The sequence below is a fragment of the Camelus dromedarius genome, chromosome 2 (genome assembly GCF_036321535.1).
Source record: "Camelus dromedarius isolate mCamDro1 chromosome 2, mCamDro1.pat, whole genome shotgun sequence".
NCBI classification, from domain to species: domain Eukaryota; kingdom Metazoa; phylum Chordata; class Mammalia; order Artiodactyla; family Camelidae; genus Camelus; species Camelus dromedarius.
The window spans coordinates 12,156,889-12,180,947 of record NC_087437.1 but is presented as its reverse complement, the minus strand read 5'-3'; the positions used below and the strand labels follow the sequence as shown (position 1 = coordinate 12,180,947).

The 24,059-nt window shown below is 39.0% G+C and overlaps 1 non-coding gene across 1 annotated transcript; it reads left to right on the top strand.

Annotated features, from left to right (window-relative positions):
• Positions 1 to 1,878: 1,878 nt before the first annotated feature.
• Positions 1,879 to 1,951, top strand: TRNAS-AGA (transfer RNA serine (anticodon AGA)). Its single transcript has one exon. It is a non-coding gene; the product is annotated as a tRNA-Ser (tRNA).
• The last annotated feature ends 22,108 nt before the right edge of the window (positions 1,952 to 24,059 follow it).

Below are 24,059 nucleotides of genomic sequence, written 5' to 3'. Positions count from 1 at the left end.
TGGTGCCTGTATATTCCCTAAACTACAGCAACAAGGCAATGGAGACAAGAGGACTAGTGCCCTGGACATGATAAAGTACGAAACGATCGTGATGTTCCTTGACGAAAAAAGTCAGCCACACAAGGTTTAAAAAACACACCTTTCCTTCCAAGATCTGTGTCTTGTACTAACCACACAGGACTGCTGTGAGGGTTAAATGAATATACAGCACTTAGAATTGTGCCTGGCAAATATTTTTGTGCTACTATTATTATTAATAATTACTGTATGTTCTTGTCCTGTATAAGTCTTAAAAGTTTTATATAATTATATCTCTATCTAAATGGGATACTGTCATATTCAGGTGCCTGGAGGCACCTGGAGGTTGGTGGGGGAAGGTCTTATTCTGATAATCTCATGTAACTCAAACAGCACCTGCACTTTTGATACCAATGATTTCTAGTTAAGTGTGTATTCAATTGAACTAGAAATGTGTCTTTAAGTCTATCCAATTAAGACTTCAAATAAACATTTCTTGTAGTTACTATTAGGGGTTAAATTGTGTCCCCACCCTTCAAAAAAAAAAAGGATATGTTGAAATCAATTCCTTAATGTGACCTTATTTGGAAATATGGTTGCTGCAGATGTAATTAGTTAAGATCAGAGTGGAATAAGGTGGGTCCCTAATCCAATGTGACTGGTGTCTTAGAAGAAGAGGACCATGTGAAGACAGAGAGAGTGCATGAGATGGTCAAGGCAGAAACTGGAGTTAGGTAGCTGTGAGCCCAGGAATGCCAAAAATTGGTAGCAAGCAAAGGAAAGCTAGGAAGAGGCGCAGAGGGATTCCCCGCTGCAGGTTTCAGCGTGGCCCTGCTGACACCGTGATTTCAGATGTCTAGCCTTCAGAACTGTGAGATGATAAATTTCCATTGTTTTAAGCCACTCAGTTTGTGAAACCTTGTTACAAGAAGTCCTAGGAAACTAGTGTCACAGCTCTGCCTCCCTGAATCATTCACATCAGTAGTTGGGTGGCATGGGCTTCTGAAATGAGTGTCACACCACACAATGTCCCGCTCATTTTGTGGCTCAACATTTATATATGAAATATTTGCCACCAACGGGTCAAATCACTCTCAGTTGTCCTAACAAAATGATGCCTATTCATCTAACTTTCCCTCCTTACACCTTTTCCCCATTATTTCAGATGTTCTTGAAATCTGCCAGATAAAACATCCTGACAGTATCCACACAGGGCCCTCAGGGGACAGATCCAGGGCATCACAGAGTAATCCCACTGAGATTCAGAAGGCCCTCACCATTTACATCCAGGGAGACAGTGATGAGACCTGGGGAGATTTTCGAGGCTGACTATAGAAGCAAGATTACCCTAAGAAGTTTCCAGGGTTCTCTTGGTGCCCTAAGAATTCTGTTCAATAGAAAATCATTCCTTGCTTGGGTGGAAAGATGCAGCATATAAATTTGGTACAACATATACCCGTTAATTCAACAAAATGTCAAACTGCCTGAGAAAGCCCTTAGAAAAGGTTTACTTTTTGTGTCACAAGGGAACTGAGTGATAGGAAGGGAAGCTCATGAAAATGAGATTTTCTCTAACTTCTGCCGACAGTGAATAAATCAATGGTGTTTTCAAGGCCCTTCAATATCAATGAGTTTATCTCATAAGCAGGCAAGTATTTACAGAATCTAAAAAAAAAAAACTCTCTCCAGTTTTTCTTTTTTTCTCATCTCCCCATTCCAGCCTAAATTCTTGTTTCCTTTCTCTTTCTGCCATTTCTTTCCTTACTTACTCCTTTTCTCCCTTTTCTTTGCATAGCTAGAGGAGGAAAAATTTCTCTGACAACTGCTATCTCTGAGTCTTTCCTCTAAAAGCTATGAGAGGGAGGGTATAGCTCAGTGGTAGAGCATGTGCTTAGAATGAATGAGGTCCTGGGTTCAATCCCCAGTACCTCCATTTAAAATAAATCAATAAATCAATAAATCAATAAATCCTTCCATACATATATACATAAAACCTAAATAAATAAATAAAAACCTAACTACCTCCCCCATCAAAAAAAAAAAAATTAACTGTAATGGGTCCTATCTGACTGGGCTGTGGATTGAGCAAGGAAAGCAAAGAAGATTCATCTAAAAGGTGCACTGCACTCCACCCGCATAATTTGAAATGATTTTTTTAATCAAAATTAAAAAAAATAATAAAAGCTATGTATGTTAAGTGTGGAGGGGAGGTCTTCGCTTGGTGTATTTTTTTTTTTTTTTTTAAGATTTAGTTTCCCTGCCCTGAACTGGGTTTAGGGTAATTGTGTATCTGCTTGAGGGCTGAATGCAATCTCTAACCTTTTTCATAAAGTTTATGGCCCTGGTGCCCCTTTAAAAGTCTCCTGTTTCTGATTGATAGGCTCATTTCTGATACTAACCGTAAAGAATTGGCCATCCCGAAGACAAGCTGCTCCTCCCTCGAGCATCTTGGAAGAGACGGGGAGGGAAGGGCGGCCGCCTCGTGGACGAGGCCTCCGTTATGGATGGTGCTTCCTGCCTCAATCAGGTTCATCCTTCAGCGGACCAGGCAGGGCCCCGCACCGAGGGACTGCGCCGCAGGACGTGGATGCTCAGCCAAGTCCTTTAGTTAATGGGCATGGGGGGGGATGAAAGCCTTATCGCGGGGGTGGGGTGAGGGCAGCAACGCCAGGACCTCTTCCTACCTGGTGTCACTTTCTCTGGCATCATCAGCCGAAAGAGAGCAGTCGGCCGACTCACAGTCTTCATCATTCAGTCATTTCAGGCTTTTGATTTAATCGAAATCTTCCGCAGATTTTACCCCTTTAATATTTCTTCTTAGTCTTCATGTCAATATGTTTTCTTTCTTTCTTTCTTTCTTCCCCTCCTTAAGCTGTCTTTCAAATATCTCTTCATGGGACAAGTGTGGTGATTAGTGATTCTTCCCTTTTTCTACAACTTGTATGTTTTGGGTCAAAATGACACTTGAATTCTCAGTAAAAGGAGGCAAAGATGGGAGAGAGGGTGGAGAGAGAGGAAGAGGAGTTGAAAGGGAGAGAGAGAGGGAGGGAGGGAGGTGGGTGAGGAGACACACTCACGTGGGAGGGGGGAGAAGACACTGACCGAGGGGAAGAGGGAGGAGGGAAGGGAGGAGAGAGGGGGAGGAGTAGATACACTCACACAGAGGGGGGAGGGAGGGGGAGGGAGGCAGGGAGGAAGACTGAGCAGAGGGGACGGATTTTAGGAATGTTAAAATGTAATTCTTAACTGAAGAGTTAATTTCCTGGAGGAAGGGGAATTAATTTGTTACTAGCTAAAAGCCCAGCCAGGAGAGGTGCTGTAGAAGAGGGGTCTCACCTGGCAGCCTCTCAGGTATAAGCGAGGAGAAGGGAGGAATCAAAGACCAGTGACAGCCCAGGAGGAGAAGCAGGCTTTCGAAGAAAGGTTTACCCGTCAATCAAATACGTACTGACACTCCTTATGGTAGGTAGGGTTGTCAGAGCTAAGACAGTCAATGCTCATAAGGAACCCCCACGTTAGGTGATCAAAACATCAGAACTAAAACCAAATAATCACACCAAGACGTTGTAATGTGATAAAAGGCATTTAGAGATGTGGCCAGCACCTCTGTATTCACTCCTGTCTTGATTTCTTTCTTGTATCACATCAGAAAAACCAGCAAAAACAACAGCAACAAAAACAGAAAAGTCAGTGTCACCGATAACATTTACGTTTCTAAACCCAGTTAAGAGTATCTTTCAGACCTTACTATTAACAAATAGTATTTGATTCAATGGACCACTTCCTCCACCTTGAAACATTCTGTGCTTGGGCCTACGGCATACCACAGTCTTTGGGTTTCCAACTAATTCTGTTTCTTTTATTATTATTATTATTTTTTATTTTGGGGGGGAGGGTTAATTAAGGGATTGAACCCAGGACGTTGTGCATGCTAAGCATGTGCTCGACCACTTGAGTTCTACCCTCCCCACTTTGTTTCTTTTTAATCTCTTTTGGAAGATCATCTCCTCTTGCCCACCATAAAGTGTTGCAATTTCTCCAGGGTTCCGTCCTGTGCTTACTTCTCTTCTTTGTGCTCTCTTAGGCGGTATCATTCAAACTCTGCCTTCAGTTACCTGTAGCATAACCAGGAACACTCAGATGACCTCTCCAGGCAGACCTCTCCCTCTACAACCCATGTGGGACGCATGCCTCTCCCCGGTGCCCAGGTAGGGTTAGCCACACCTTAGCTGGGCACTTCCTCGGTAAGTTTGTCTGTTTATAACTGCCAGTTAGGACCTGTGTGCTATTCAGCTGTGTGTCTTTACTGTTTGACGTGGCATCTGGCATGTGGTCGGGGTTCACTATTTGTTCACCCATTAACTGGAACTGGGGTGGGGTTTGGGGGAAAATGCAAGGGACCATTCTATATACTGGGGTGCTGCCTCACTTTGCCTTTGTAGATGAGGTAAGACAGTTGATTGAAACAACTTTTCAGAGGATAAACTCTTAATTATAATCTCTTAACTAAGAAAACGACAAAGGGTAGACATGGGATTTAAAATAGATGATTTGTGGGGTTTTTTTTTTAATTATCAGAGCTTTCTACAATGTATACATACTACTTTTATAATTGGGGATTTTTTAAAATTAAATTTCTTTTGAGGTCTGCTTTATGTATTGATAGGGCAAAAGAGAAAGGTATGTGTGTGTCAGACACACAGAGTCAGGACAGTGAAATGAAAAAGAAGAAGGTGAATTACTTGCAGAAATTCTAAGAGTTGGAATCCCTGGAGTCAGAACACATTTTTCTTCAAATAAAAGTATTTCCCAAATTCTTCAATAAGCAGTTACCCAACTTGCCTTTGTTTTCAAGTGACTTTTAGGGATAAACAGGGCAAAGAGAAAGTATTTACTCAAATGGCTTGTCACTCCTGATTTTCAAGAATTAAACACAGAAAAGTATTTGTAGATAATAAATTTGACAGTAACATATGCTTTCCTGAATTATAACTCAGACTACAATCTTTACTGATGAGATCTAGGCACTGACATCCAGTCAACCAATTCAAGCCATCAAAATAAGCAACCCCTTATGAAAATGAAAATTGAATATTACATTGGAGAAACTGAAAGCATGTTTTATCAAAGGCAATTTGTCTGTTATCTGACAGCCTTGGAAAACAAGAGGAAAATCATGTCTCTCACATTAAAATGAAAAGGCAGCAGCTTCTTTAGACATTACAGGAATAAAAGAACCTTGGGTCATTCAGAAAAAAAACCTGTTTACTCTCTATGCTGGCGCTGCCTGAATTCCTCTCTCTGCACTCTGCTTGGACAGGTAGGGGCTGAGCAAGCACTGGGCAGGGCACATTTCTGCACTAGTTAAGGGATCACAGAAGAAAGGAGTGTCAGCTTCTTCCTTTAAAAAAATTCTTCCTTTATCAGAAAAAAAAGAATGACTCTACAAAGCAATCTCAAGGGCCGTCAAAGTGTTAGAACCATGAGGTGTGCCAGGCAACGGAAGGCTTCCTCCTCCTGCAGGGCAGAGCCAATGGTCACCAATGCCTTCCATCCCTAAGTCAGGCCTCTGACATTATTCACCACGTGTTTGGCCTGTGTGAGCTGCATTAGTGTAGGGAATTCACATCCTAGATTCTCAGATATGGTACCAAGTATTACCTAGCTACACATTTAATGGAGGAACTTTTAGACTCTGCCCACTGTGATGAGGAAAGCACCCAGGAATTCTGGTCGTGCTTTGAGTGGAACAGTTATATTCATGTCTATATCTTGGTTATGTTTGTTAATGATCACAAGCATAATGGAAAACTTTAGTCCCATATGTGGCACATCTAGTGAAAGTACTTCTATAATGCTCAACAGTATCACTGCTATTTACAGTCAGTGCTGCTTGTGTACTGCAAGGATTTGCTTATTTTGTTGCAGCAATTTAACATCATTCTCTGCATATTAAAATGTATTCAGTTTTCTTTTTAAATGGACCATCTAGAGGAAAAGCATAGTTATTAACCCAATAACTAGTTCTTTAATGCCAATATTTCAGAAAACTCACGTTTCACTAAAGCACTATATGATGTAGAAATGAATTTCATGCAAAGTGGGTGAATCTCTGATTCATCACAAGGGTTTTAATAACTAAAATAATAATAAAGACTTCACAATAATGTAGGAGTGACTCCAGAAACTGAAAAAAGTGCTCTAGACTGATGCCTAAAATCAAGTGTACTTAACCAATTTACACTTTCTTTAAGTTCTTCAGCTAAATGAACCTCCTTGATTATGACATTTGATCACTACCTTTGTAACTAAGGGCCTCCGTGGGTGAAACAAGTCATTTCTGAGGGCTGGAAAGATTGACCCACATGTTCAGTTTGTGGACCTGCGAGTATAGTGGGGTAGACAGAGTTCTGACACTTTCTAGCTCTGTGGTCTCAGAACCTCAGGTTCCTAAAATGTAATTTGGGAAAACAACACTTTCTACTAGTACAAGAAATACTAATGTGCAGAGATGTTAGTCCCCTTCCTGTGTGCTTTACGTACATTTTGGATTCGCACTGGCTAAAGTTATCTCCTTTACTAGATGCCGTATTTTTCCCCTCTCGGAACAATTAGCTGAGTGAGTCATAAACATCCCTTAATAAAATGATAAGGACACTTCAGTGAGCACTAAAAGCAGGACCCTTTTTTGGATAGCCTACAACTGTATGTGAAAAAAACTAAAAATAATGCCATTTTTGATTGCTGATGTCACAGACATTGGCAAGAATATTGAAGCTGTATATCAAAATGATATTTTGGGGATAAGTCAGCATAAGAATAAAATACAGCTCCAGAGCTCTCATGAAATTGAGAGATCTCTTTTGTATCAAAGTATATTTATGAGATAATATTTCAACAGAAATGGAGAAAAAATGGAAATCCATTGCCATTATATTACTATTGTGTTGAAATGGCAATCTTATAATGAAATCTAAAATTCCAGCTCTCATATCCTAAAGTGGATGCCTGCTTGCTTTAATCTTGGTTATCGTTATATCGCTAAAGCAATCATTGAAATTAGCTTTGGCATTTACAAAAAGGCAAGATAGGTCGGCCCTTCCCTCCTGCCTCTTCATAATCCACTCTCTAGCCCTGTGGTGTCCTTGACAACAAAGTTCAAGAACACCCTACTGCAACCAGAAATTTGGTAATGACAGTATTTGCTGAGTCCTACTAAGTCACAGAGGAGTTGTTAATTCTGGTTCAGCTCACCCATACCACACTCTCTCAGATCTCTCAGTGATGTGGAGGAAAAAGATTTACTGATATTTCTCTTATCTAGAAGCCGAGCCCGAGTGTGACCCTGTGTGAAGCCCCAATCTCTCAGCGTCTGTGCTTCTTCATCTGTAGAACAAGGATCTTTAACTCCATGGTCTACAGATCCCTTTGAGCTCCAGTATTTTACGACTGCTATAGTCTTTAAGTTGTTTCTTAAACTTTGGTTATTCAGGGTCCACTGGCATGAATTTTGCCTTGTTGGCAAGCAACTTTCATTCTTTATGTATTATTTTTATTTAGTTCAGCACACTTCTTGTTTGTTTGTTTTCTACCCGAATAGATGTGTTTAAGATAGACAGGTTGTACCACTCCTCTAAGTGATAAACCAGCTTCACTTACCTCAAATAGAAGATAAACTGTAAAAATAAAAAGGATGGAAAAAAACACCCAGTGTAACTGAGTCCTGCTTAAATGCTGTGGCCTAAGGATAGCTCTGAGTCTCAGGACTGATCCCTTGGTAAAAAAGAGCTACAGAAGATGGAATGCCATCACATTCCGTTCTTAGTAAGAGAATCAGAAGTTTTGGAGGAGAAGTGAAAGGGGAATAAAATAATTTCCTCACTATAGGACTTAATATGACTTAAATCATTGCTGGTACCACCACTGATGTAGATCCCGTTGCTGGGGAAAGTCCTGTGCTATTAAAAGGTTGTGGTGCATTTCAGACTCAACAGCCATATCAGGCTGGACAAATTCTTCAATTTTAAAAAATGTCTCAACTGTATTCACATATTTATTCTCACAAATGAACATTATATCAGCTTGAATCACTTAACTATTTTTTCCCTGAATCCTATGCCATAGTCATTATCAATAACATTTAATTAGCATAAAATGCTTTGCTCTCCAGAATATAAACCCTAGCAATAAATTAACAGAATTATTCCAGTTTACATTTAAATTTGGACAGAAGCAGCTAGTTCTGAATTAAGAAAAAGCTACAATAACAACAACACAAAACAAAACAGAGGAAAGTTGTATTCAGTCTTAAAGCATTCAACTGGATGAGACTACACCAAGCAGAGAAAAAAACCAATTCATCATGTCATAAAAAATACATTAAATTTCAAGTGAATTAGAAAAAGCAATAAAGTTCTTTGGAACTGCTATAGGAATTCGGTTTGAAAATAACCAATTGAACTTACCCAATAGGTTCACTTGAAGATGAATTAAAATATGATTATAACATGAGAAATTTATAGTTAAGTAGCATTACATTAATTCCTTATTTTTTCCTAGTACACTTTAATGTGTTTTTCTTTCCTATTCCTTGTACCTGCTTATCTTCCCAATAAAAAATAATGAATAATGAAGGAAATAATGGGTAAATGAAATTTTATTTTCACTATAATTAGATTTCCCCTCTCAAAAATCTTCCATCTTCTTAAATCACTATGAATTAAGCTATAATGTTTCCTTTATTGCAAAATTCCATGCAAAGCATGTTAATCTTTTCTCAGGAAATCTAGGATCATTCTGGTATAGTCACGTTTACCCAAACTTGGCCAACAGTTTGCAAACATGACTTTCAAGGGGATCTACATGATATAAGTCTGGGTCTTGTTGAGATATCAGTAATTTTGGCCAGTTCTTCCTTGCCCAAGTGCTTTACCTATGTGAGTACCGAAATTCTGCATTAATCTCCATCCTAGGAGGGTTGGGGGAGGGAAGAATCTTCTCATGTACTAACAGATGAATTACATAAATTATTTCATCTAGTTTTCAAAATAACCCCACAATCTGGGTATGAGTACCCACGTTTTACTCGAGGCCAGTGAGCCTACCTGCCTCACCCAAGGTCATTTCTGATGATGGAAACTCAGCTTTCTTTTCTCTACATTCAGGACGTTCATCACACTTCCTCCTCAAACAAGGTTTTCCAAAACAATCTTTTTCATTTCTCTATTTCAGGAATTAGAAAACTATAACCTGTAGCACAAATTTTTCCTGTTGCTCATCTTTATAAATAAAGTTTTGTTAGAACAGAGGCATACCCACTCGTTTACACATCGGCTGCTTTTTTCACCAGAACAGCAAAGCTGAGTAGTTGTGACAAAGACTGTGGGTCCACAAAGCCCAGAATACTTAGTATCTGGCCCCTTCCAGAAGAAGTTTGCCAGCCTCTATTCTAGTCCATCTATGTTAGCTGAGAGAAAAGAAGACCATCTATACAAGATGTATGTAAAAGAATGGTGGGCAGAATAATTTATACATGTAATATGATTCCACTTTTGGAAAAAAATGTTAACATTTGCTTCTATGTATATATACACAAATACTTTCAAAGTTCATATGCCAAACTGTTGTTATATCTGAGGCATCAGATAATATAAGGAAACTTTCATGACATTTTAAATATTTAAATTACTTCAATGTTTAATAATTTAATATTTGCTTATTGTTGGAACTTCTTTCTTCTTTCTTTACTCACCGATTATGGGTCCTCAGGCAAGTTCCTTCATCTCTGCAGGGCTCTATTTTATCTGGAAAATGAGAAGCTGGGTTAGACAATCTTTCAGATTCTTTTTTTTTTTTTTTTACTTTATAGATACATTTTTATTGAAGTATAGTCAGTTTACAACGTTGTATCAGTTTCTGGTGTACAGCATATTATGCTTCAGTCATACACGACTCCTTTTAACTCTAATACCTGCCACTATATTTAACACAGCCACTTAATTTCTTAGTATCATTTAATTTTGATAACTACCAATCATAGGGAAGGAAGTTTGCAGGGGAGCCTACAATTTAAAATTTTCTATTTTCCATTTTTATTAGAATGTAATCTTCCCAGAAAACTCACTCTTCTCAGGCTGTTTTGCTGGAATCTCTTTTACAAGAATAGTCCCAGGAATTCTAAGGTCCCACTGTATTTCTGTACACTCAGTCTAAAATCAATTTCTCATCAGAAATTATAGCCAACTGTGATTCCTAGGGACAAAAATTCTCTACCTTGATTTCAAGTTTGTTTTCTCTGAACAGGCTTTTTTGTTGTTGTTCCCATTCTATGACTTATGTTGGCATCTGTAATTTGTTGACTTGCCTTTGTAAAAAGCATCACGCCGAACTTTGTCTTCAGAACGCTCATATCCTAGAAGTTCCCATTTCCTCTAAATTTGATTTTGCTTCTTAAGTTTTATTTTAAAAGCAACATTACAAATCTCAAAATATCATTCAATATATATGCCAATTCCACATCAAATATAGAGTAGAGAACACATTTTTGTAGTCATTTTGTGACTGCTGAAATGACAAAAGTTAAGAATCAAAACAAGTACCCAGTAAAGCTGACCTACGCAGACAGTAGACATGGTCCCAGCTAGTGGACGAACGTACAAGTATGGTTTTTGGGGGGGATATTTTCAATCATATATCTAGAGCCTCAAGAGTTTAACAAAGAAATTTCACTTTCAGGAGTGTGCCCTAAGCAAACAATTAAAAATAAGAAAAAGATAGGCATTGCACTATTTATAAAGTGAAAAACTAGAAAACAACTTAAATGAACATAAATAGTGACTCGCTTAAGGCAACTGAGATGCACCAATGTAATTAAGTACTACGCAGCCATTAAAATTATAATGCAAAAATAATGTAAAAGATCATGGGGAAATGTTCATTCCAAAAAGTAGAAACTTTCTATAAAATATGGCATATAATAGGAGTCTATGTCTGATAAAAATGCATATGTGTAAAGAGTTGTATGTATGTCAGAAAGGAACTGGGAGAATTCCTGCTAAAATGTCAATGCTGGCTACCACTTGGTGAAAGGATTATATTAAACTTTTGCATCTTTTGTAAATTTGCGACTTTTCTGCATTAACCACATATTACATTATCATAAGAATTATTTAGGAGCAGCAAATTATACTTATAAAAATAACTTTAAAGTCTCTAGATTATGCCTACCCATATGATCAGACCTTTATGGAATCAATCATTTCCATGATTCAGGAAGCATATCATTTTAACTAAGTCTAAGTAGATCATTTTGATTGAATGCACAACCAGTTGCTGTTTTTTTTAATTTGTATTGAGGAAAACTAAAATTAGCAATAAAGAGTGATTAAAGAGGAGACTATGACCATCAGATCATCTACCCCCTCATACCCGCTTCATTCTCTTTCTTAGGACAGTAGGCCTTTAATTTCCAAGCTTTTTTTTTTTTTTTAAACAAGTTGTAATAACTGTACTGATTTGCTCTTTCCTTGGTTTTCATGCACGTACTAATTCAATTACAAGCTCCCCGAGGGCAGGAGTCATATCTTTTTGCATCATTTAGCACAGATCTCATGACATAGCTCAATGAGACTAGGTAAAAGAACAAAACTACTTAAGCTTAAAATCAAAAGTCATTAGATTGGTTGGTTGGTTCCTGTCATCAATAATGACCCAAGGTTTGCAAAATGTTCCCTGAATTTCACCTCTTGTAAATTACAGAACCCAACCACATGAAAGCAGAGTGTACTATGTCAACTTCCAGTACACTTATGGAAACCAGGACCATCAATCTTGATGGTCTAGGGAAAGTTAATCTTTACCTGCACTGCCCATTATTTAATTTTATGCCTTTAAAAGATTACATCTGATAAATCAGCCATAATCAAAACTTTGAGCTCCACATACAGTTAACCAGATGGCATCCCAGTGCCATTTAAGTGAAAGTCAATGGGCAGGAAGCTCATGCTGTAGAGACAACTGTTCTAACCTGAGCAGAATAAACGTGCATGAGGAGACACTGGCCAGCCGTGTCCAGAGAGGAGAGTCTAATTCAGGAAACACACACACACAATGCTGATTGTGCAGAAATGTGTCTTTACATCATCTATAAAGACAGGCTTCCAAAGCAAATTAATAGTGTAAGCAACACGTTTATCAAACAACTCTATATAAATCATTCTTATATAAGCAATAATTCAATTTCACTGAGAGCTTTTCTGTAAGGAATTTAGTCATCAAACTCTGAATACATGGTCTTTACTGAAAATATTCTATTTCTTTTGAAATAATCGATAGTTGAGGTTTCTCCACTGCTTGGACTAGTTTTCCTCCAGTAAGTCTGAATGAACAAAAGTTCATCATCTCCTTAAATTATAAAAGCAAGCACAAGTATAATTCAAGGCCAAGGAACCGAAACAGAAGAAGTTCTTCTCATTTTTCCTTTGAAGTTGCTCTCATCCCCTAGGATCCATGGAGGAGTAATCCTTTCCTACGCCAAGTCTTCAAAGCAAAAAATGAAGTGGAAAGTTACTCGATTATTTGGCAAATTCAGTCATGAGGCAAGCCAACCTAGATTAACTGAGGCTTTATTTTAGTACCGATTTTTGCTTATGATTTTTCTAAGAGATTAGGGATTTCAAATTCAGTGTCTAGAGTAGCATTTTTGTTTTAAATTTTAAATGGGGAAACAAGAAACTAGGATATCCCAACCCAACTCCCATTCTCAAATGTAATTGGAAAATTTAGGGAGATAACCACGAGTCACTTAATAATGGAACATCTTACTTAAAGACATAATGGGTACACAAGATTCCTAAAATGTCTATTCCTTACTGGTTTCTAACCGCCAATGGGACACGCTTTGCACATTGAACGCAACAAGTATGGACGTTTCCGGCAGAAAGTCTTAGAAAGGTTAAATGTAGCAGTGGGACCCATCAGACTCAGCCCATAAGCTTCAAGGTTAGAAGCTAACATTTCAATGATCTGCCTGATCATTGGTGGTGCGTCACTGTGGAAACTGCAAAGATGTCCTGGTATTTGGGCTAAATGCTGGGGAGTACTACTGTGAAACACAGCTTCATGAAGACCTAACAATGAAGGCTCGTGTACTAACGATATGGCTACTTCAAGTCTTAGTAATTTGTTCTACATCCAATCAACTTACATAGACATAGACATTAGCAGGTTATTAAGGAGATTTTTCCCAAAGGATTCTGAGGAGGAACAGAGGAAGAATTGCACTGAGGCAGTATTTTATTTTGCATTTAAAGACAAGTAACATTATATTTCGTTGAATAATTAAAAGAATTCTATTCTTCAAAAATGCCACCAGCAAAACCCTCAGCCAAAATAAGGGTTTAATTTATCTTCCCTGAGATGCACACAAATATTAAACAAATCAACAGGCGTTAGACATATCTTTAAAATTTCATTACACTCTAACCTGCTACGAAGAGCATTTACTGCTGTGAGGCAGAGTCCCAACTTTTTAAACGGGTGGCAAGAATCTACTGGGCTCAACGTGTTTCTCCCTTTATACCTGCTCTCTCTATTCTGGAAAGTTTTTTGTCAGTGTCCAAACCACAGTTTTGTATATATTAAGGTCATTTATTTTAGACATGCAGTGTTGCATACCGCTGAACCACAGGCCAAACTGTGCACACAAATATATTTTTCGGCCAATACTCTTTAAGATGGAATTTGAGGGCTTTTAGATGGGTCTAACTCTGGCTCTTTAGAGGCTCTCTCTTCCCTGCTGCCTTCCACCAGCTATTTGGAAGCTTTCTCACTCTGACATTATCTTCCTCGTCTCTTGTGCTTTGTTTTCCTAACTTAGAAGAGTGCCTAGCATGTGTCAGTCCTTTGCCACCAGCCTGTTGCCAGCAGGAAATTAATCTCTTGGCCCCTTTGAAACCTCTCCCTGCACACTGGGCTCTGAATCAAGAAGACGGCCAAGCGTTGGGCATGTTTCCCACAATGCTGATAGTGAGTTATTTACTGTCAACCACCGACTGGTAAGATTAAATTTCTTCCCACAGCATTTAATGATAATCACAGAATATTTGATGTATCACCACCCACATTCTCCCAGATCCCTCCCCTATATTTGCACACACCGGCTCCCCATCTGTTCACTCCCAACAGGCAGCACCTGTGACTCTTTGTGGGCTGATCATCAGATACAAGAGGAATAAATATGGTAGCTCGTTGTCCCTGGTTGTGATGACTCTAGGGTAGGACTGAGCAGAACTCCCCAGCAGGACAGGACCTAAATGACTCTCCAATGCACTTTTCTTGATACAACCTCTTTATTAGCCTCCTTCTCCTGCCAGTCCCAACCCTCCCCAACTCTTCCTCTTACTTTCCCCCAATCGTCATCATAAGCTCTGCTTCTGGGAAATCTACTTAAGATGGTTCATTTCCCAAATGGGAAATGACTCTTCTAGAGACCCTGTAGTGTTACCATCAAACAAAGAGACTCAAGTTGGAACTTACATGAGTTACAATATATGCACTAACTCTGTGCATACAATGCACTTTCAATTCTCAAGGGCCCTCAGTACATAAATCAGTTACCACAAGGATGCTTGCGGCTGACAGCAGAATCATTCATCAAGTGCATGCCTGGTACTTGGCAGCAGGTACTCCATGGTGATGCCAAATTTGCAATAATATGCAAAAATTTCTCTTGCTAACAAGGGACTATGGGGCACCTTACCAGTTTTTTCAGATTTACCATATAACAGGATTAATTTACCAACTGAAATCTCAAACCTCGATATGGTTGTGAATTTTAAATTTGGACTCCTATTTCTGGAACTTTGATTTTTAATTTGTTACTCTTCAGAATTGCTTTTTGGCAAAAGCAGAATGAGTAAGTGCTAATGATATAGAGGATCCGGGTTCAGAGGCTGGTGTTACAATTTTCTAATACATTAAGTATTTAAAGACATGAGACAGTACATTATATCTGCATGGTAATTTAGTTCAGAAGTTCACAATTATTTTATTTTCAATATTAATTGCTTTTGTCTCTCAATAAATGACTCTGCAGGAAGCGGAATTCAATTTCATTCATTTTCAATAATCGAGATTGCTTTGAACCAGCTCAATAACTCTCACTCCTCTTGGCCTCCGATGTATTGCTGGAGGTAGCACATAAATAATCCCAGTTTTCTTTTTAGATTCCCAAGCCAAGCTGGCTTTTGGCAAAAGAGCTAAGGAGACACAGTTTGCTCTCCATGCTCCAGTCCTTTGCTTTATGGCCTCTTCAGCATCCACAGTCCCCTGCTTATCAGTTTCTCATACCGTTGTCACCCCTGCCCCCTCTATCCTGCCAAGAGCAAGTGTAGGAGAAAGTAATTTACATTCTTGGGATCTCCAGATCCTTGCCTGTCTCATCGTGTGCCTCTGCCTACATATTCAAATACACCAAGAAATGAGCCGTGGGGTCAAGTCAAAGACCGCCATCTCCATAGAGCCCTGCAGATATGCCCGGGGAGAAGGGAGCATGTGGCTCCACCTCTCCCATCCTCCTTCACCTCCTCATGTGGCTTAGAGGTTTTCACACACCTCTCTACTAGACAACCGGCTTCTCAAGGTTGCAAAGCACAAGCCATTCCTCTGCAAATTTCACGTAATGCTTAGCTATATTGCTTGTCCAAAAAGTCTGAATGATGGGAGCAAACTAAATGTCCATCAACAGATGAATGAATGAAGAAGATGTGGTGTACATATATTTGTATATATACATATACACAAAATGGGATACTACTCAGCCATGAAAAAGAATGAAATAATGCCACTTGCAGCCACATTGATGGACCTAGAGATTATTATACTAAGTGAAGTAAATCAGACAGAGAAAGACAAATATCATATATCACTTACATGTGGAATCTAAAAAAATGACAAAAATGAACTTATTTATGAAACAGAAACAGACTCATAGACATAGAAAACAAACTTATGGTTATCAAAGGGGAAAGGAGGGGAGGGATAAATTAGGTGTTTGGGATTTGCAGATACAAAGTACTACATATAAAATAGATAAACAACAAAGTCCTACTGTATAGCACAGGGAACTATATTCAATAGCTTGTAATAACCTATAATGAAAAAGAACATGAAAAATTATATATATGTATGTATAACTAAATCACTAAGCTGTACATCAGAAATTAACACACTGTAAATCAACTATACTTCAATTTTAAAAAGTCTGAAGGAATAAATAAACCAATGGATGAATGAACTAATGAGCAGTGGGTTAAGAGAGGCTTGTCTATATTTTAGCCATATGAAACTACTTCAGTTTCTCCACCACCACAGTTTCTCCACTCACCTCAGAGCCTTTGTTATCCATAGATCCTAACCCTGATTAGGTTGTACTGGTTCTGTCTCTGTGGACCCCCATCCAGCCCCCACTTGGCTGAGAACCCCTCAAGGTGAGGGACCGTGGTGTCCAGGTCCAGAGTAGGAGTTCAACCATTTCTGTGGAATGAACAGGATCTTGATGCTCTGTGGTTTCATCAACTTTCCTGTCCAAAGTTTACATTTCAAAAGATGACTCCAGGCTACAAACTTGTGGTTGCCAAGGGGGCGGGGGGTGGGAAGGGACAGACTGGGATTTCAAAATGTAGAATAGATAAACAAGATTGCACTGTGTAGCACAGGGAAATATATACAGGATCTTGTGGTGGCTCACAGCAAAAGAGAATGTGACAATGAATGTATGTATGTTCATGTATAACTGAAAAATTGTGCTCTACACTGGAATTTGACACAACATTGTTAAATGACTATAACTCAATAAAAAAAAAAAGTTAAAAAAAAAAAAAAAGATGACTCCAGCAGGATGCCTCATGACAATGGTGTTAAGAGGTCATACTTCAAGGTAAGTGCGGGAGAGAGACGGTAGACTTACCCACAGACTCTGCCTTTGTCCCAGTGCACTTTTTGATTTAGGTAACTCTACAGGAGTTTTTTGTTTGTTTGTTTCTTTTGTTTTTTTATGTTTTTTTTTTTAATTGAAGTACAGTCAACTACAACGTGTCAATTTCTGGTGTACAACACAATGTCCCAGTCATGCATATTCATACATATAGTCATTTTCATATTCATTTTCATTAAAGGTTATTACAAGATATTGAATATAGTTCCCTGTGCTATACAGAAGAAATTTTTAAAAATCTATTTTATATATAGTGGCTAACATTTGTAAATCTCAGACTCTCAAATTTATCCCTTCCCACCCCCTTTCCCTGGTAACCATAAGATTGTTTACTATGTCTGCAAGTCTGTTTTTGTTTTGTAGATGAGTTCATAGTGTCCTTTCTTTTTCTTTTTTTTTTAGATTCCACATATGAGTGACATCATATAGCATTTTTCTTTCCCTTGCTGGCTTACTTCACTTAGAATAATGGTCTCTAAGTCCATCCATGTTGCTGCAAATGGCATTATTTTATTTTATTTTATTTTTTTAATGGCTGAGAAGTATTACATTGTATAAGTATACCACAACTTCTTTATCCTGTCAATGGACATTTAGGTTGCTTCCATATCTTGGCTATTGTATATAGTGCTATAAACATTAGGGTGCATGTATCTTTCCAAATTAGAGTTCCCTCCAGATATACACCCAGAATTGGGCTTGCTGGATCATATGGTAAGTCTATTTTTATTTTTTAAGGATTCTCCACACTGTTTTCCATAATGGCTGCACCAAACTACATTCCCACCAGCAGTGTAGGAGGGTTCCCTTTTCTCCTTTGTGGAGAAATAAATAAGCCTACATTTATTATTTGTAGGCTGTTGGGTGATGGCTATTCTGACCAGTGTGAGGTGATACCTCATTGTAGTTTTGATTTGCATTTCTCTGGTAATTAGTGATACTGAGCATTTTTTATGTGCCTACTGGTCATTTGTATGTCTTCACTGAAGAATTGCTTGTTTAGGTCTTCTGCCCACTTTTGGACTGGGTTTTTTATTTTTTTCTTATTAAGTTGTATGAGCTGCTTATATATTCTGGAAATTAAGCTTTGTCAGTTGCATCACTTGCAAATATTTTCTCCCATTCTCTACAGGAATTTTAAATACTCTTACCTAAAATCCAAAGCAGGGGGCCTTCCAAATCCATTCACCTACTAGTATTTCATCAACATTTATGGAGCACGTGGGCTATGTTTATTGGCACAGGATTTCTTTTCATCTGTTTGCAGTCATTTTCAAGACTGTTGTAATTGTTTCCCTCTAGAGATCACAGGTTCCTAGAGGAAAGGACATCTGACTTCTCTTCCCTGGGCTCCCAAGTGGAATGTTGGCACCACACTCCGAGTCTGGGTAGTAGGGACAGCTGCCAAGGATTCAATTCAGTTCACTTTGGACAGCATTTGTGCGAATCCGCTAAGCAAAGGAAGCTGTGTTTGTTTGGATTAAGGAAGAGCTAAATATAAATAAAGTCCCATCTTTATCCCCCAGAAATCTTACAGTTTTGTGAAGGAGGAAGCCAGGTAAGGAACAATGTTTGTAACAAGGCCAAGGGGGAGAGTGTAGCAGGTTTTCTTAAGATGCTCTCCCGGATACTGTGAAGGGGTTGAGTTTAATTTCATAAATTATTATGCAATTAAAGGACTAGAAAGAGTTTGATAGGTGTCTGGTGTCTTCCCTATAACCAATGGAATGCCCAGGAGCCAGGCTCAAAAGTGTGTTATGTGACCTTGTCTTTAAGTTCTTAACTGTGTGTAGGGGGATGGAGTGGGGGGCTCCCATAATATTTACCCAATGGGTTTATCGCCATCAGACGCTGTCATAAACCCAGGGGCACTGCTCTTCACTAGGTTACATATGCCTTCATTTGCTTAAAAACGAGTATCTCCCCTGAGCCGACTCCCATTCTTTTTGCCTTTCCTTATTAAGGATACTTCCCGATAGTAATTACTTTTGCTGTTCTGCTCTGAACTCACAGCCCAGTTAAGTAGGAATGCCCCAAACTGTAGACAATAAGCAAGCTAATAAAAGTTGGGTTCAGGCTGTGGGAACTCGAGGAGTTAATATTTGTAAAGTGCTTAGAACAGCGTATGGCATGTGGTGAGTCCAATGAAAGTGTTACAGCTCTTACTGTGTTTCTGTTTTGCTCTTGTCACCGATGAGGTGATGTTATCGTACTGATTTGGGGAAACTCAATAGGCAGGATTTGTAGGCTAACCTAACTTTTGCAAAAAAAAAAGGGGGGGGGCACTGAATTTGAAATCACAAGACTTACACTTAAATCTTAATAACCTTCTACTTGTTAGTTTTGTGATGTCCAGCAAGTCGCTCCACGGGCCCAACCATCAGGAGACAAGCGGTGCTGATGACTCTCTCTCAACCTAAGATTCATCACTGTGAGCACTGGCTGAGCACTTACTGTATGCCAAATTTGATGAGACTGCGAGGAATACAGAAATCGTTTGGGATGGGTGCTAGTACTATTCCCATTTTATCCGGGAGGATGCAGGCAGGAGGAGATGAAGTGGCTTACCTCAAGTAACTGACAGTCTCCATTATAAAAGCACAGTAAGAGTACCAGAGCTACTGAAAGGGCCAGTCGATGAGACAGGGAGCATCAGTCACAGGGTGAATCCACATACGGCTTCTTTTGTGGATGAAGTTTTGTGTTTGGGAGGAGCGGTCAGGTGAGTTGAATTGGGGGCTTAGTGGCTCACTGATGCTCCTGTCTTTAACTGCAGATCCTCTCCTCAAACAACTCATTCCCTCCCCAAGTTTCTGCTTCTAATAACTTCTCCAGTCCTGTGAATGGAATTATCGTTAAACTAGTTTTCCAGATTTGAATCACTGGACTTTGAGTCCTTTTGGCCCACCTTCTCCCAGTTGTCCTGGAGTGTGTTTCTCACCTCTTTCCTTATACGCATCCCATCTTTCCACACCCACTTCAGACTTTTCTTTCCTCTTATTTCTACTCCTGCTATCAGAGTATCCCACCTTCTTGCCCGACTTTTATGTCCATCCTGTTCTAAAATATTTCACCTGTTGCTGCCTGATTTTTCTTCCTAAAGAGTAGCTCTGCCCTGATATCTTTCTCCAAGGTCTGAGGTGGCTCTCCGAGCTCTCCTGATGTCTGCACGAATTCTACCTGGCAGTCAGTGCTGTTGGTGGTTGGTGACTGGTGGAGACGCTAATTCACATCACATTTCCATAGAAGGGATTTCACTTCCAGGCCCTCCTTCAAGAAAGAGCAGCATGAGAGAGAACATTTATTTTTGCCAAGTCTGGTAAGACACAGGTAGAGACTGCTATGTACACAGGATGTAGTTGAGCTTTGGCTGATTTCTTTAGAAGTGGTCTGTTATGAGAAGTCTCTAGTCCCCTCTCTTCCAGACTCCACCTTTGGGTCTAGAGGCGGTGGATGTCGACATGTTCTGTAGACAAATGCATGCAAATTTAGAAAGTTGGGCTAAGCTTCTGTTCCAAACTACATGACCCGTGCTAGCTTTATTGGCAATTCTGCTGGTGAGTAAATCTGTATCTGTTTCCTATTTCTTTATGTCAAACTGGTCAGAACGCACAGGTGAAGGAATATAGAAAATGCCTCAAAAACCTTAATAAAAACCCTTTGCAATTTGGCGTGAATTAATCTCATAAGCCTCTTAACTATCTCTTGCAAAATACTGACCTGATGGTTCTTGCTCAGGTTCACTCTTGATTGTCCTCCAAGTGCATCCAGTTCCCCCATAGCTTTCTGTCATTGTGCATTCTGTCTCTTCAGTGAACCCATTTCTCAATTTTTTCTTTTTGGTTTGGAATATCCTATGGTTCCGGGCTCTTTTAAGATGCTGCTGCCTCCTTCAAGCACAAAAGTAGTTTCTCATCTGCATGAATTCTTATCACATCCAGTTCTCCTCTACTTTGGTTAGTTCACTTTGCATTGTTTTATTTGTACTTTTGTCTTATCATCTTTTCTTAACTAGAACTTCTTTGAAGTATCTGTTGTCTGATAACACACAGTGCCTAAAGAATTAATAGCAGTATTCTCAACAATATCAACTGAATTGAAGATATAGTCTTATTTTTAAATAGGTAGGTGACCGAACAAAGCTCTATTAACAATAAATCTTCCTGTACTAATTTAAAGATGTATGACTTGATTTTTGCAAATATGCTTATCCTCTCCTCATGCTTCTCATATTTCTATGCACTTAAGATTCAAAGAGGCTGGACTCTCCTTTGGTTTTTAGGCCCAAAGCATCTTTAGACTGTTCTTTGAAAGTATTTTCAAGTTTCCTTCTTTTTTTGTCCTTTGCAACCCTCAGGCCAAGACCTGTTTTATTGCTGCAGAAACTCCCTCTCTCCTACGTTTACAAACAGAAGGTTCACAACGACAATTATGCCTTTCTGTTCCTCCTCCATACTTTATCTGTGTTTCTTAATATCCCTGACAAGTTGTTTAAACTCTGCTCTCTCTCAACACCTGCTTTTCCTCTGCAATGATTAAATATTTTCACTTAAAATTCTACCTCTTCTTCCCCCGCAGTCCCACACAGAAGGTCCTATTCTACCTTTGTTAAACATGGCATATCAAAGGTACACATTTATCTCCACCTCCTCCCAAAAGACATAAATCCACAAGGTTAAGAGACTGGGAGAGCAGATGACAGCAGATGAAAGATGTCAACAAAATTTTCATAGCTAGAAAGCATACAGAAAACTTAGAAGACCAGAGAGAATTAAAACACTAAATTGTAGCTTGCGTCAAAGAGGTGTAGATGGTCAACAAGAACCAATTTATATGACAGAAGGGAATGTAATCTTTTTGTCTAAGAGCAGTATTTTTACAATCATATACATAATATTGAATATTGATTGGATTAAAATTGTGATATAGCTCTATGGGAAAACAGAGGTGGGGAACTGAGTACATGAATGTAATATGAAAGAGTTAAATCTGTATTTTCTATAATTGGAAGCCAGGAAATGATTTCTACAATTGAATAATTTAAAAAAAGAATATAAACAGGTAAATTGGAAATACTAGAATAGAACAAAAGAAAATTGTTGACAAGTTGAAAACCATTGCCTCAAGGGAGCAGGAATCACTGCTGGAAAAAGGTGGTGCACGGCATTGCTGTTTTGTTATAAGTCATGTCGAATGCTTGACTTCCAGAACTGAATACATGTAATAGTGTTCCTCTAAAAAGAAACCTCTTCACTCAAGTGTAACAGGACATTATTTTAATATTTCTGAAATCGTGAGCCCTTTGAGAAGAAACGCTTCATTTGAAAAGTATTAACTCAATGGTCTCATCTTCAGGATTGATCCTTTTGAAAAACATTGACCACTTCTTGGTGACTTTGGTCATAACGTAATGAAATGTGCCTCATGTGCTACAAGAAGGCTATCTGTGTGATGGTGAACATGCCGCCTGCTAGACCCCCTCCCCAGCCACAGTCTGGAGCGGTGGGGGTGCTTCCCAGGTTTGATTCTTCCACAGCCATTCCAACATACCATCTGACTGTTGTCCTATGAAACTCCATGAGTCTAGAAACTTGACACTCACATAAGCTTAGCGTGTGTTTTTCCATCTGTCTGAAATGCCCTTCTTTGCTTGCCTAGAAAACTCTTAATTCCCTTCAAAAATCTAGAGTAAATTGTTCCTTCTTCCACAAAGCATTCCCTCCCCAGATAGTTAATGGTGTCCTCTTCCCATTTTCTTGATTCTGTTACTCACGACGTCACTCACAACCAACTATCTGAGGTCTCTGAGAAAGGGAACTGTATCTTACTTATTTATTCACAGTGCCAAAAATATTTATCAAATGAACAGATTCAGGAGATTAGGCAGCTCCTACCAAACACCTGAAAAGTCCAACCAACATGAAGATACTGAGCAAAAATCATACACTTTAATTCTCAACACTACATAAGAGGCATGTTGCACAGACTGACGTCACAGGGCTAAATGTTTGAAGGATGCCCTCTTGCCTTTATGAACCTCACAGCCAGCCCCAGAAAATCCCCCAGCCTTTTCATGACAAGCATGGTGGAAATCTGCAAGGAGAAACTGCTAGTCTGGATTGTACATATTCCAATGTCAATGCTGAAATCCTTCAAACTCTACATCAAGATTTGGTGGACTTTTGACAACTCTCAGTCAAATCACATGAATGCTAAAGTCTGAAGTGGAAGAGAACAAATTTGTCAAGAATTGGCAGAGACGCATGTTTCTGATGAGCCTCAGTCTGCTCTTCCAATCCTGGTTCTTTCTCCCAGTTCCTGGGATGTCAGTTTTCCACAGGCTCCTCCCCCGCCCCTTCCCCAAAGAGTCCCAGTGCTTATTTTGAGCTACTTCAACCTGCACAAAACTCCAAATCAGCTGAAAACTAGGCCTGCTTTTATTTCTGTACCAGGGACAATTACATCATTGCTGACCTGAAGAGAGAAGCAACCTTAATTTCTTTCTCTGCAGACAAATCTTTTTCATCCTCTGGAACCATAAAATCATCACTGGATGAAGCACCACAGTCAGATAAAAAGTAAAGAAATAAAAGAGTAAGTATCTCTGGCCAAAGAGTCTACTCGTGTTTTCTGCTACCATCAAGATAACCAACAGATGCAGAATGTCTCAGAAATGTAGATACAATTATAAACAGTTCTTAACCTTAGTCATTATGTATAAGCAAAACTTGTATGATGAAATAAGCCCTTTGACATCATAATACCTTCCTTCAGATTATCAACATTCTGACGCATATTAACATGGGAAAGTCAGATGCATTTAACTGGGATATCATATGTAAGGGGGATGGAGTTTTGTACAAAACATCCTGCAAGGTCGAGCCATTCAGATCAACCATGCAGGCAATACAGACAGGTCATTTAGATGGCCCCAAACACCAAGTTAACTATTTTTCACTCCAATGTTTTTCACTGTGTAGGCAATATTTATACAAAGTGAAGAGACAAAATGAGCAATAATCCTGCTAATCTATGTGAGTAGAACGAC